Raw genomic sequence first — 12077 nt, 5'->3', positions numbered from 1 at the left:
TGAACTTTTAAAGCGAGCGGGGTCATCAGGAGCAGGTCTGTGGTCAGTCTGCTGGCGCTGTGTCAGATATCCAGAGGTCACCGGTTCAAGTCCCGACTCGTGTTTTCAGACATTTTTCTGATTCCAACTCAGATGAGAGCAAATGATAGATAGATAGATATATACTTTATCAAATCAAATCAAATCAAATTTATTTATATAGCACATTTCATGTACAAACAATTCAAAGTGCTTTACATAAAATAAAAGCATTGCAGCAGGGAGTGGGAGAAGCATTAAAATACATAAAAGAATATAAAGAGAAAATAATTTAAATTAATTTAAAAACAAGCAACAGTCCAGATAAGTTCAAAGATATCGTGCAGATTTCATGCATAGACACATGAGAACAGAAATGTCTTTAACCTGGATTTAAAAATGTCTCCATTTGGTGAAAGTTTAATCTCCACTGGCAGTTTGTTCCACTTGTTTGCAGCATAACAGCTAAATGCTGCTTCTCCATGTTTAGTCTGGACCACTTCATTGATCCCGAAGGAAATTCAAGTATCCAATAGCAAGACATAATAAAGCAATAAAAATGTTTATACAATTATAAACACTTTAAAAACAATCTAAGAATTTAAAAAACAATTAAAAAAAAAGGTTAAAAAATATAAAGTGACCAGTGAAGTAAGATGAAAGTGAAATATAAAGCAGCTGATTCAGGAAGACTCGGCTGTGTTCCAAACCGCATACTTCTCCTACTACTCATACTAGCTTTCTGAGTTAGTATGTGAGTTTGAGTAAGCAGAAGTTCCCGGATGCATACTAGATTCTCCTAAATGTTGGGTACGCATCATGAGGTTACTACTCATACTCAAACTACCCAAGATGCAACGTAACGTGACGTCGCCGATCGTCATTTCCTGTCAAAACGGCAGTTTCAAGCTAGCTACAACGAGGGTAGGTTCACTTCCTGTTTTCAAAACAAAAGCACCAATTGTATGGTAATGGCTTTCCCTATGATAAAAGGCAACGGGTATTTTATTTTGTGAAAATAACAGGAAGTGCGTTAGCTCACTGCGGCTAGCTTTAGTAGCGCCGAATTCGTGGGAACAAAATTGTAAACAGCCGGTATTTTGTCAGATTTTCAACACGTTGGGGATCTAAACGACTACTTTCTCACCTGAAAATGTTTCAAATATTGCTAAAGTTTACAGAGTTTAGAGCTTAAGAGAAATCAGCTTCAGGCCGGCTGAGCGAAATGCATTGTGGGTAAACGCTCTGCATACTGTCTGATCGAATAAGTATGTAGTATGTAGTATTCAGTATGTAGTATGTAGTATTCAGTATGTAGTATGTAGTATGCAGTTTGTAGTATGTAGTATGTAGTTTGCAGTATGTAGTATGTAGTATGTAGTATGCAGTATGCAGTTTGTAGTATGCAGTATGCAGTATGTAGTTTGCAGTATGTAGTTTGCAGTATGTAGTATGTAGTATGCAGTTTGTAGTATGTAGTATGCAGTATGTAGTATGCAGTATGTAGTATGCAGTATGTAGTATGTACTATGTAGTATGCAGTATGCAGTTTGTAGTATGTAGTATGCAGTATGCAGTTTGTAGTATGCAGTATGTAGTATGTAGTATGCAGTATGCAGTTTGTAGTATGTAGTATGCAGTATGTAGTATGCAGTATGTAGTATGTAGTATGCAGTATGCAGTATGTAGTATGCAGTATGTAGTATGCAGTATGTAGTATGTAGTATGCAGTATGTAGTTTGCAGTATGTAGTATGCAGTATGGAAGTATGAACACAGCCGAAGACGTCTTGTCTGTGACACCTGGTAGGATAGCTGCTGCTTCCCAGCATGCACTGGGGCAGATCAGAATCTCAGATCAACAGATGGATGCAGAGTGTGAGACTGGCTCCTCTGCAGAGGATCCCCCACCCTGTAGCATTGCTGTGGTATTATGTCATGGATGCTTCCTGAAGGGTGTTCACACAGTTCTGTAACAGGATTCATCCCCCTTTGTTTTTATCCGAGTGGAAATGAGTTCATTTAGTGTTTTTCTTTTCATTTTCTCTCTTTAGAGGTGACATATTCTGCGCTTTTTAACAATTAGACAACTTTTTGAGGCGTTCCGCACACGGCGTTCCGCACACGGCATTCCGTACACGGCGTTCGGAGTTCCGTACACGGCGTTTGGAGTTCCGTACACGGCGTTCGGCGTTCCGTACACGGCGTTCGGCGTTCCGTACACGGCGTTCTGTACACGGCGTTCAGCATTCCGTACACGGCGTTCCGTACACGGCGTTCTGTACACGGCGTTCAGTGCACGGCGTTCAGTGCACGGCGCGTTCCGTACACGGCGTTCAGTGCACGGCGTTCAGTGCACGGCGTTCAGTGCACGGCGCGTTCCGTACACGGCGTTCAGTGCACGGCGTTCAGTGCACGGCGTTCCGTGCACGTTGGCCTTCGGCCATGTTGGAGCCATGTTGGACCCTTCGGCCATGTTGGAGCCTTCGGCCATGTTGGAGCCTTCGGCCATGTTGGAACCTTCGGCCATGTTGGAGCCTTCGGCCATGTTGGAGCCATGTTGGACCCTTCGGCCATGTTGGAACCTTCGGCCATGTTGGAGCCTTCGGCCATGTTGGAACCTTCGGCCATGTTGGAGCCTTCGGCGATGTTGGAGCCTTCGGCCATGTTGGAGCCTTCGGCGATGTTGGAGCCATGTTGGAGCCATGATGGACCCTTCGGCCATGTTGGAACCTTCGGCCATGTTGGAGCCTTCGGCCATGTTGGAGCCTTCGGCCATGTTGGAGCCATGATGGACCCTTCGGCCATGTTGGAACCTTCGGCCATGTTGGAACCTTCGGCCATGTTGGAGCCTTCGGCCATGTTGGAGCCTTCGGCAATGTTGGAGCCATGTTGGAGCCATGATGGACCCTTCGGCCATGTTGGAGCCTTCGGCCATGTTGGAACCTTCGGCCATGTTGGAGCCATGATGGACCCTTCGGCCATGTTGGAACCTTCGGCCATGTTGGAGCCTTCGGCCATGTTGGAGCCTTCGGCCATGTTGGAACCTTCGGCCATGTTGGAGCCTTCGGCCATGTTGGAGCCTTCGGCCATGTTGGAACCTTCGGCCATGTTGGAGCCATGATGGACCCTTCGGCCATGTTGGAACCTTCGGCCATGTTGGAGCCTTCGGCCATGTTGGAGCCTTCGGCCATGTTGGAGCCATGTTGGAGCCTTCGGCCATGTTGGAGCCTTCGGCCATGTTGGAGCCATGTTGGAGCCGTCGGCCATGTTGGAACCTTCGGCCATGTTGGAGCCTTCGGCCATGTTGGAGCTAGGGATGTTAACCGATGACCGTGTGACCGATGGTTGACCGAATCAACATTGTCCGGTTAGAATTTTTCTGCCGTCGGTTTAAAAAAAAAAAAAAAACTCACTATATCTTTAGAAATGTTATGTGAGCATGAGCCATCCCACGATGGAAGAACAACCGCAGCAGAGCTCACGTAGCGCCCTCCTCAGAGGTCCTCTCTTACACCGGTTGCAACTTGTACGCCGTACATGACGGGTCCTGTCTGCGCTGTTAAAAAAATAATCGCCACTATTAACCTAAATAAAGCCAATGTGGCTGCGTGTGGACTACAACATAATAATAATTGTAACACTGTAATGGCGAAAGACACAAGACTAACTTAGCCTACTTGTTGTGATATATTCATCTGTACTTAAATAGCAAGACGACAGGAACTTATTGCAAAGGATTTTGTGCAGCATTGGCTACGCCACAGAGGCCGTTGGCATTCGGTAAGTTTTTTTTTTTTAACGAAGTCATTGGTTAACCTACTTTCCTGTAACACCGCCAAATGCACCGTTCTCTGTTTGTGACTTTGTAACGGGGGCTTTTAACAGCCCGAGTTCGGTGCCGCGTTTGATTCGTGTTTAAAAAGTACCGTGACTGGAAGGGCGCCGTTGTGCTTAATGTGTGGCTGTGCGTGTCTGCGCAGGCACAGCAATTATTTTTCTACCCAAAACCCTTATTCCTCCACAAGTACGCCTAGAACTAGTGGTCAATGATTGGGGAAAATGTATAATACCAAGGGCACGAACTAACATTAATTGTGTGGTGGGAGCCTAACCAGTCGGCAGAGAAAGACGCGCGACAGGACACAGATATCATAAATGGCACTTATAGAATTTTCGGTGACCGACTTTAATCGACTAATGAGGCTCAGTGGTCGGTCAAGACTTTTTTTAAATTTCGACATCCCTATGGAGTCGTCGGCCATGTTGGAGCCTTCGGCCATGTTGGAACCTTCGGCCATGTTGAAGCCATGTTGGAACCTTCGGCCATGTTGGAGCCTTCGGCCATGTTGGAACCTTCGGCCATGTTGGAGCCATGTTGGAACCTTCGGCCATGTTGGAGCCTTCGGCCATGTTGGAGCCTTCGGCCATGTTGGAACCTTCGGCCATGTTGGAGCCTTCGGCCATGTTGGAACCTTCGGCCATGTTGGAACCTTCGGCCATGTTGGAGCCTTCGGCCATGTTGGAACCTTCGGCCATGTTGGAACCTTCGGCCATGTTGTGCCATGTTGGAACCTTCGGCCATGTTGTGCCATGTTAGAGCCTTCGGCCCTGTTGGAGCCTTCAGCCATGTTGGAACCTTCGGCCATGTTGGAACCTTTGGCCATGTTGTGCCATGTTGGAACCTTCAGCCATGTTGGAACCTTCGGCCATGTTGGAACCTTTGGCCATGTTGTGCCATGTTGGAGCCTTTGGCCATGTTGGAGCCTTCGGCCATGTTGGAGCCGTCGGGTATGTTGGAGCCTTTGGCCATGTTGGAGCCTTTGGCCATGTTGGAACCTTCGGCCATGTTGGAGCCATGTTGGAGCCGTCGGCCATGTTGGAACCTTCGGCCATGTTGGAGCCATGTTGGAGCCTTTGGCCATGTTGGAGCCATGTTGGAGCCGTCGGCCATGTTGGAGCCGTCGGCCATGTTGGAACCTTCGGCCATGTTGGAGCCGTCGGCCATGTTGGAACCTTCGGCCATGTTGGAGCCTTCGGCCATGTTGGAACCTTCGGCCATGTTGGAGCCTTCGGCCATGTTGGAGCCTTCGGCCATGTTGGAACCTTCGGCCATGTTGGAACCTTCGGCCATGTTGGAACCTTCGGCCATGTTGGAACCTTCGGCCATGTTGGAACCTTCGGCCATGTTGTGCCATGTTGGAACCTTCGGCCATGTTGTGCCATGTTAGAGCCTTCGGCCCTGTTGGAGCCTTCGGCCATGTTGGAACCTTCGGCCATGTTGGAACCTTCGGCCATGTTGTGCCATGTTGGAACCTTCGGCCATGTTGTGCCATGTTAGAGCCTTCGGCCCTGTTGGAGCCTTCAGCCATGTTGGAACCTTCGGCCATGTTGGAACCTTCGGCCATGTTGTGCCATGTTGGAGCCGTCGGCCATGTTGGAGCCTTTGGCCATGTTGGAGCCGTCGGCCATGTTGGACGGCTCCAACATGGGCAACATTTTGTGTGACGGCTGGGCTTCAGCGGCTGTTGTTTACGTCATGAATGCTGCATCATCACATGTGAATTAATTTTGGAAGCTGACTGTGTCCCCTCGGTCCTCCTGATGCTGCCGGCTCTAAATTTAGACTCCGGATATTTAAATCTCCTCCAGGAGGCTGCAGCTCCTCCACTTTCAGCTCGGTGTGTGCCTCAGCCAGGCCTCAGCCGGGCCTCAGCCAGGCCTCATTTATATATATATATATATATATGTGTATATATATATATTTTTTTATCATTATTGTGCATTAAAGCAGATTTTATTTTATTTATTTATAAAAATAAAAATAAATTTTTTTGGGGGGCTTTTGTGCCTTTAATGGAAAGTTCAGAGATACAGGAAGCAGGGGGCAGAGAGAGGGGGAACAACACGCAGCACAGGGCCGTCCGATGCGGGACTGGAACCGGGGCCAGCTGCAGCGAGGACTATAGCCTCTTGTACATGGGGCGCCTGCTCACTACGCCACGGACCCCCCCTGTTTTATTATTTATTTTATTTTTGTAAAAGTCTGTCGCTCACAGGCTTTTATTCTGTAAAAGTCTGTTACTCAGAGGCTTTTATTTTGTAAAAGTCTGTTACTCACAGGCTTTTATTTTGTAAAAGTCTGTTGCTCACAGGCTTTTATTTTTTAAAAGTGTGTTGCTCACAGGCTTTTATTTTTTAAAAGTGTGTTTCTCTCAGGCTTTTATTTTGTTGATTCATGGGGACTTTCTGTCAGGTTCCAGGACGGCTTTTCACGCCTCTGTCATTGATGATGTCACTCACAGAAAAGATGTCCGTAGACGCGGTGCGAGAGGCTGCCGCGTTGCCATGACACCCAGAGGAGACAAAGAGCCTGTTGTGGTCCAGGACCACCACGGTACCAGTGGCCCTGCTGCGATAACAGCCTGCAGACGTCACCTTCAGGGGGAATAAAACCCTCCTTCCAGCCTTCCTCCTCAGCTGCTTCTCACCCAGCTGCAACTTTCACTTCTCCACCAACTGGAAATGAAAGCTCGACTTTTCTTCCTCGCCAAACCGCTGACTTCCTGCGCTTCAAAGCCGCCGTCCAACGCGTGAAGTGAAGTGAAGTGAAGTGAAGTGAAGTGAAGTGAAGTGAAGTGAAGTTTGTGAGGGCGCCGCAGGTAGGACCGAACATGGAGAAGAGCTGCTGATAAGTTCAGGGTGAAGGCTCCTTTAACGGGCTGCTGAGCGCCGTGTTTCAGTCGTCAGAAACGTCAGGTTTCACGTTAGGTTTCTCCTGTGAGTCGGCGTGTTGGGCGCTAACCTGATCAGTGTCTCTGCAGAAAGTTTTCGGGGTGGTTTGGAGCTCACAGCTTGTGTCTGAGGGACTTTCAGTCTTTGCTTATCACTGATGTTTTAGTTCTAAACGTGGTGGGCGTCCAGCTGCCGCCATCTTTGCTGTGTACGGTCGCCATGGTTACATGTTCTGGCTCTTTGAAGCTGTTCGCTGGGACATTTCCTCGATCCGTTCTGTTATTCGGACGTTTTCGGGCTCTCTGTGACTTCTGAGAACCGTTGTTTTCCTCAGAAGGGTCAGAATCATACGTGCACACACTGAGATGTTGTTCAAATCATCACAATGCTGAGCTGGGTTTATATTTCATCTCTAAAGGGTATTTAAAGCTTTTTGAAATGCTGCGAAATGTGGAATGTTCAGCAGTCACCTGGGTTGGATGGATCGATTTATGGATCGATTTTGTTATTTTTTCCCTGTGTAACTTTGTCCAAAAGCTCATTTCTTTAGAAATATTTCATTGAGTTATTTATTGTGAACAGTTTTCATTCGTAAAAGTACGAATACTGACGAGGAACCAGTGGTTCATCTGAACTGGGAGCCGGTGGTGTCCTGGTCAGCCTCAGAGAGCAGCCACAGTTGGTTTTAATGAGTTTGTCCACACACAACATTATTTTGTAGGGTTACATGCTACATGCTACATGCTACATACTACATACTACATGCTACATGCTAAATATTATATGCTACATACTATATACTACATACTGCATACTACATGCTAAATACTATATGCTACATGCTACATACTACATACTACATGCTACATACTACAAACTACATACTACATGCTAAATACTACATATTACATGCTAAATACTATATGCTACATACTACATGCTAAATACTACATGCTACATACTACATACTAAATACTATATGCTACATGCTACATACTACATGCTACATACTATATACTACATACTGCATACTACATACTGCATACTACATACTACATACTACATACTCCATACTACAGACTACATACTTCCATAGTACATAGTACATCCTACATCCTACATACTGCATGCTACATGCTACATGCTACATACTAAATGCTACATACTACATACTACAAACTGCATACTACATGCTACATACTTCCATACTATATACTACATACTTCCATACTTACATACTACATGCTACATGCTACATACTACATGCTACATACTACATACTGCGTACTACATACTACATGCTACATACTACATACTTCCATAGTACATAGTACATCCTACATACTACATACTGCATGCTACATGCTACATAATAAATGCTACATACTACAAACTGCATACTACATGCTACATACTTCCATACTACATACTTCCATACTTACATGCTACATACTACATGCTACATGCTACATACTACATACTACAAACTGCATACTACATGCTACATACTTCCATACTATATACTACATACTTCCATACTTACATGCTACATACTACATGCTACATGCTACATACTACATGCTACATACTACATACTGCGTACTACATACTACATGCTACATACTACATACTTCCATAGTACATAGTACATCCTACATACTACATACTGCATGCTACATGCTACATAATAAATGCTACATACTACAAACTGCATACTACATGCTACATACTTCCATACTACATACTTCCATACTTACATGCTACATACTACATGCTACATGCTACATACTACATACTACAAACTGCATACTACATACTACATACTTCCATACGTACATGCTACATACTACATACTACATGCTACGTACTTCCATACTACATACTACATACTTCCATACTTACATGCTACATACTACATGCTACATACTACATACTACATGCTACATACTACATACTACATACTAAATGCTACATACTACATACTACATACTGCATACTACAAACTGCATACTACATGCTACATACTTCCATACTACATGCTACATACTTCCATACTACATACTACATAGACAGTATGCAGAGCGTTTACCCACAATGCATTTCGCTCCTGCCCGAGCTGAAATCAGCCGGCCTGAAGCTGATTTCTCTTAAGCTCTAAACTCTGTAAACTTTAGCAACATTTGAAACATTTTCAGGTGAGAAAGTAGTCGTTTAGATCCCCAACGTGTTGAAAACCTGACAAAATACCGGCTGTTTACAGTTTTGTTCCCACGAATTCAGCGCTACTAAAGCTAGCCGCAGTGAGCGACGCACTTCCGGTTATTTTCACAAAATAAAATACCCGTTGCCTTTTATCATAGGGAAAGCCGTTACCATACAATTGGTGCTTTTGTTTTGAAAATAGGAAGTGAACCTACTCTCGTTGTAGCTAGCTTGAAACTGCCGTTTTGACAGGAAATGACGGTCGGCGACGTCACGTTACGTTGCATCTTGGGTAGTTTGAGTATGAGTAGTAACGTCATGATGCATACCCAACATTTAGGAGAATCTAGTATGCATCCGGGAACTCCTCGCTCACTCAAACTCGCATACTAACTCAGAAAGTTAGTAGGAGTAGTAGGAGAAGTATGCGGTTTGGAACACAAACTGGTTTAAATCCTGACCTAAAGGAAGAAATCATCCCACTGATGCAGTGTGAGGAAATCTGGTGCATTTCTCTGGGTTTTCCACTTTGTGTTCAGCATGCGTTTCCATTGTTGCGCGGTGGTTATTAAATGGGGAAGTAACCGTGATGAAATCTGACATTTCTGCAGCAGATTAGGAGAAGTTGGCTAAAAAAGAAGTAAAAGTTTTGGATGTATTCATGCAGGATGGCTGATGCTGACTGAATTAGACACAGTCCAGTTATTTAAAGGGAAGACCATCAGGTCTGTGTTCTGGGACAGTTTAGCCCATAAAGAGGGAAGTTGGTCTGTAACTGCAGTTAGAGGCGCTGCTTGTGTTGAAGAAAAGAACTGAAACCCACATCGTGGAAGCTCTGCTTCTGCTTTCCCATCCCCTCTGCCTTCCTGTGAGAGGCTAACAGGAACCAACAGGCCTTCTTACTTTGATCACAAACTATTCTTCTGGGGTTAAAGGAGAGGTTTCTGTGTCTGGATGCTAGTTTAACAGCTGCAGTGATGAACATTAGCATAAAGCATGTGAGTAACCTCACCGCTACAGGTGCTCCTCGGTCTCTGTGGCTGTGTTCGAAACTGCATACTACATGCTACATACTGCATACTACCTACTACATACTGCATACTACCTACTACATACTGCATACTACATACTGCATACTGCATACTACATACTACATACTACATACTGATTACTACATACTGCATACTACATACTGCATGCTACATGCTACATACTACATGCTACATGCTACATACTACATGCTACATACTGCATACTGCATACTACCGACTACATACTGCATACTACATACTGCATACTACATACTGCATACTACATACTACATACTACATACTGCATACTACATGCTGCATACTGCATACTGCATACTGCATACTGCATGCTGCATACTGCATACTACATACTACATACTGCATACTGCATACTGCATACTGCATACTACATACTGATTACTACATACTACAACCCTTCTGGCTGTCTTACAGACTGTAAAATCCATTCTCCCGTCGGTGCATAAAACCCAAAATCCTTCCGTCTCTGCATCCAGCTCTGCTTAGTCTTTAATGCACGTTTCAAGCAGAAGTTTAACACCAAATGTTTTACAGGACAAGACAGTTAAAAGACTCAAAGAATTTAAAAAGCAAGTAAAATATTAACCTGAGCAGAGAGAAAAATATCCACAAATCAGACATGTTGAGGGAAGCAGAGCTCATATATCTAAGGTCTGTTTTAAAAACGGTGCGCCTGTCTGAGTCCTGCAACAAGGAAACGGTTCCAAAGGAGAGAGTTGTGGAAGAAAACCCCAAATCAAATCAGGAGGAAGTTTAAACCATTTCTTTAATGATCATCAGGGGAAATGTGAGATCACTGGTGGATAAAATGAAAGCTTTTCAGGGAGTTATTTAGTAAAGTTACCCGTAGTCGTCCAGCTTAGACGTAATAAATGTGTAGCCCGGTTTCCCAGCATCATTGGGCGGCAACAGGCTGCTGATTTGGCCAATATTCCTCAGATGAAAACTGTGTAAAACTGAGGGTTACAACTCTAAGTCTGGTTAGAAATGACTCAGAGGTAGAACTGGAGTCCAGGATAGAGACACCCAGAGGAGCTCGGTGGTTGGATAGTAGGGGTGGGACGATATGCTTTGGTCGCGATTCGATTGTGCCGATGCGATTTTTATCGCGATTCTTGATAATTACGATTCTACAAGTATTGCGATTCGATATAATCAGTAATTGAAATTTTCTTCCTCCTTTAAAAAACAAACAAGTTGAATCATACACTTCTAGAATGAATGTCGTTCCCATAAATGATGCACATCAGTCAGTCCAGCAGCTGACATTTATTTCAACTCAGACAAAAAGAGTTTTTTTTTTAAAGTTTACAGTTACAAAATGAATTGAAATGTCCACACAGCACAAATGTGGGCTAGTTTTAACACAACTTAATGTGATGAATTGATGAAGTTTTTCTGGACACAGATATGACGTAATATAATCGATTCAGGGGATAAAAATCAATTCTTAAAATCATCCCATAAAAAAATTGCGATATGTACATGAATCAATTTTTTTTCGCCCACCCCTATTGGACAGCGTCTCTCTGAGGTTGTTCAGCTCAGTTTTACCTCGTCGTTTGTTGTCAGTTGTGTCAGAGTGTAGCTGCAGGAAGTGCTCGGTTTCCTCGGGTTTCGTAGAACTGGGTGTCATCAGCAGAGTCACGTTTCCTGTTGAAATCACTCAAAAGAAGCACAGCTTTACAGAGGGAACAGGTCCCGGCTCAGCACCCTGTGGAACACCAGAGCTAACTCAGGTATGCGTAGAAGGTGACCATGTTCAGAACCAGCCTCCATGCAAACGGGTTTAAAGTTCGTGGTCTGATTTCGTGCTTGTTTCGGACCAGTTTTGTCCCTTTTGTGTAGCAGTTCTGGTTTCCTGTTGTGCGCCAGCCTGTGAGGTGTGTTGTTAAAAAGAGATAACGCTGTGTTTTGTCACCTTGGCGAGCGGCGCTCTGTGGTCACACATGCTGCTGCGTCACCAGGAAGTCATCGATGAACAGGAAGCAGGCCGCCTGCCCTCTTCCTGTCTGCCAGCTGACCTTTGACCCCCCCCCCCCCGGTTGCACTT

General features: G+C 44.7%; 1 protein-coding gene across 3 annotated transcripts in view; it reads left to right on the top strand.

Moving 5' to 3' along the window:
* The window catches only part of dennd4b (DENN/MADD domain containing 4B), a 72270-nt gene that overhangs the window by 5322 nt on the left and 54871 nt on the right, over window positions 1-12077 (top strand). The window contains exon 1 of one of the 3 annotated variants that reach the window (XM_075466397.1): window positions 11667-11763. The exons of the other annotated variants lie outside the window; for them this stretch is intronic. The gene's annotated coding sequence lies outside the window, so the exon portion shown is untranslated. Of the gene's footprint in view, window positions 1-11666; window positions 11764-12077 lie in introns of those variants that run through there. 3 annotated transcript variants of the gene reach the window in all.

The sequence above is a fragment of the Odontesthes bonariensis genome, chromosome 5 (genome assembly GCF_027942865.1).
Source record: "Odontesthes bonariensis isolate fOdoBon6 chromosome 5, fOdoBon6.hap1, whole genome shotgun sequence".
NCBI lineage: Eukaryota > Metazoa > Chordata > Actinopteri > Atheriniformes > Atherinopsidae > Odontesthes > Odontesthes bonariensis.
This window is presented reverse-complemented; position numbering and strand designations above follow the sequence as displayed.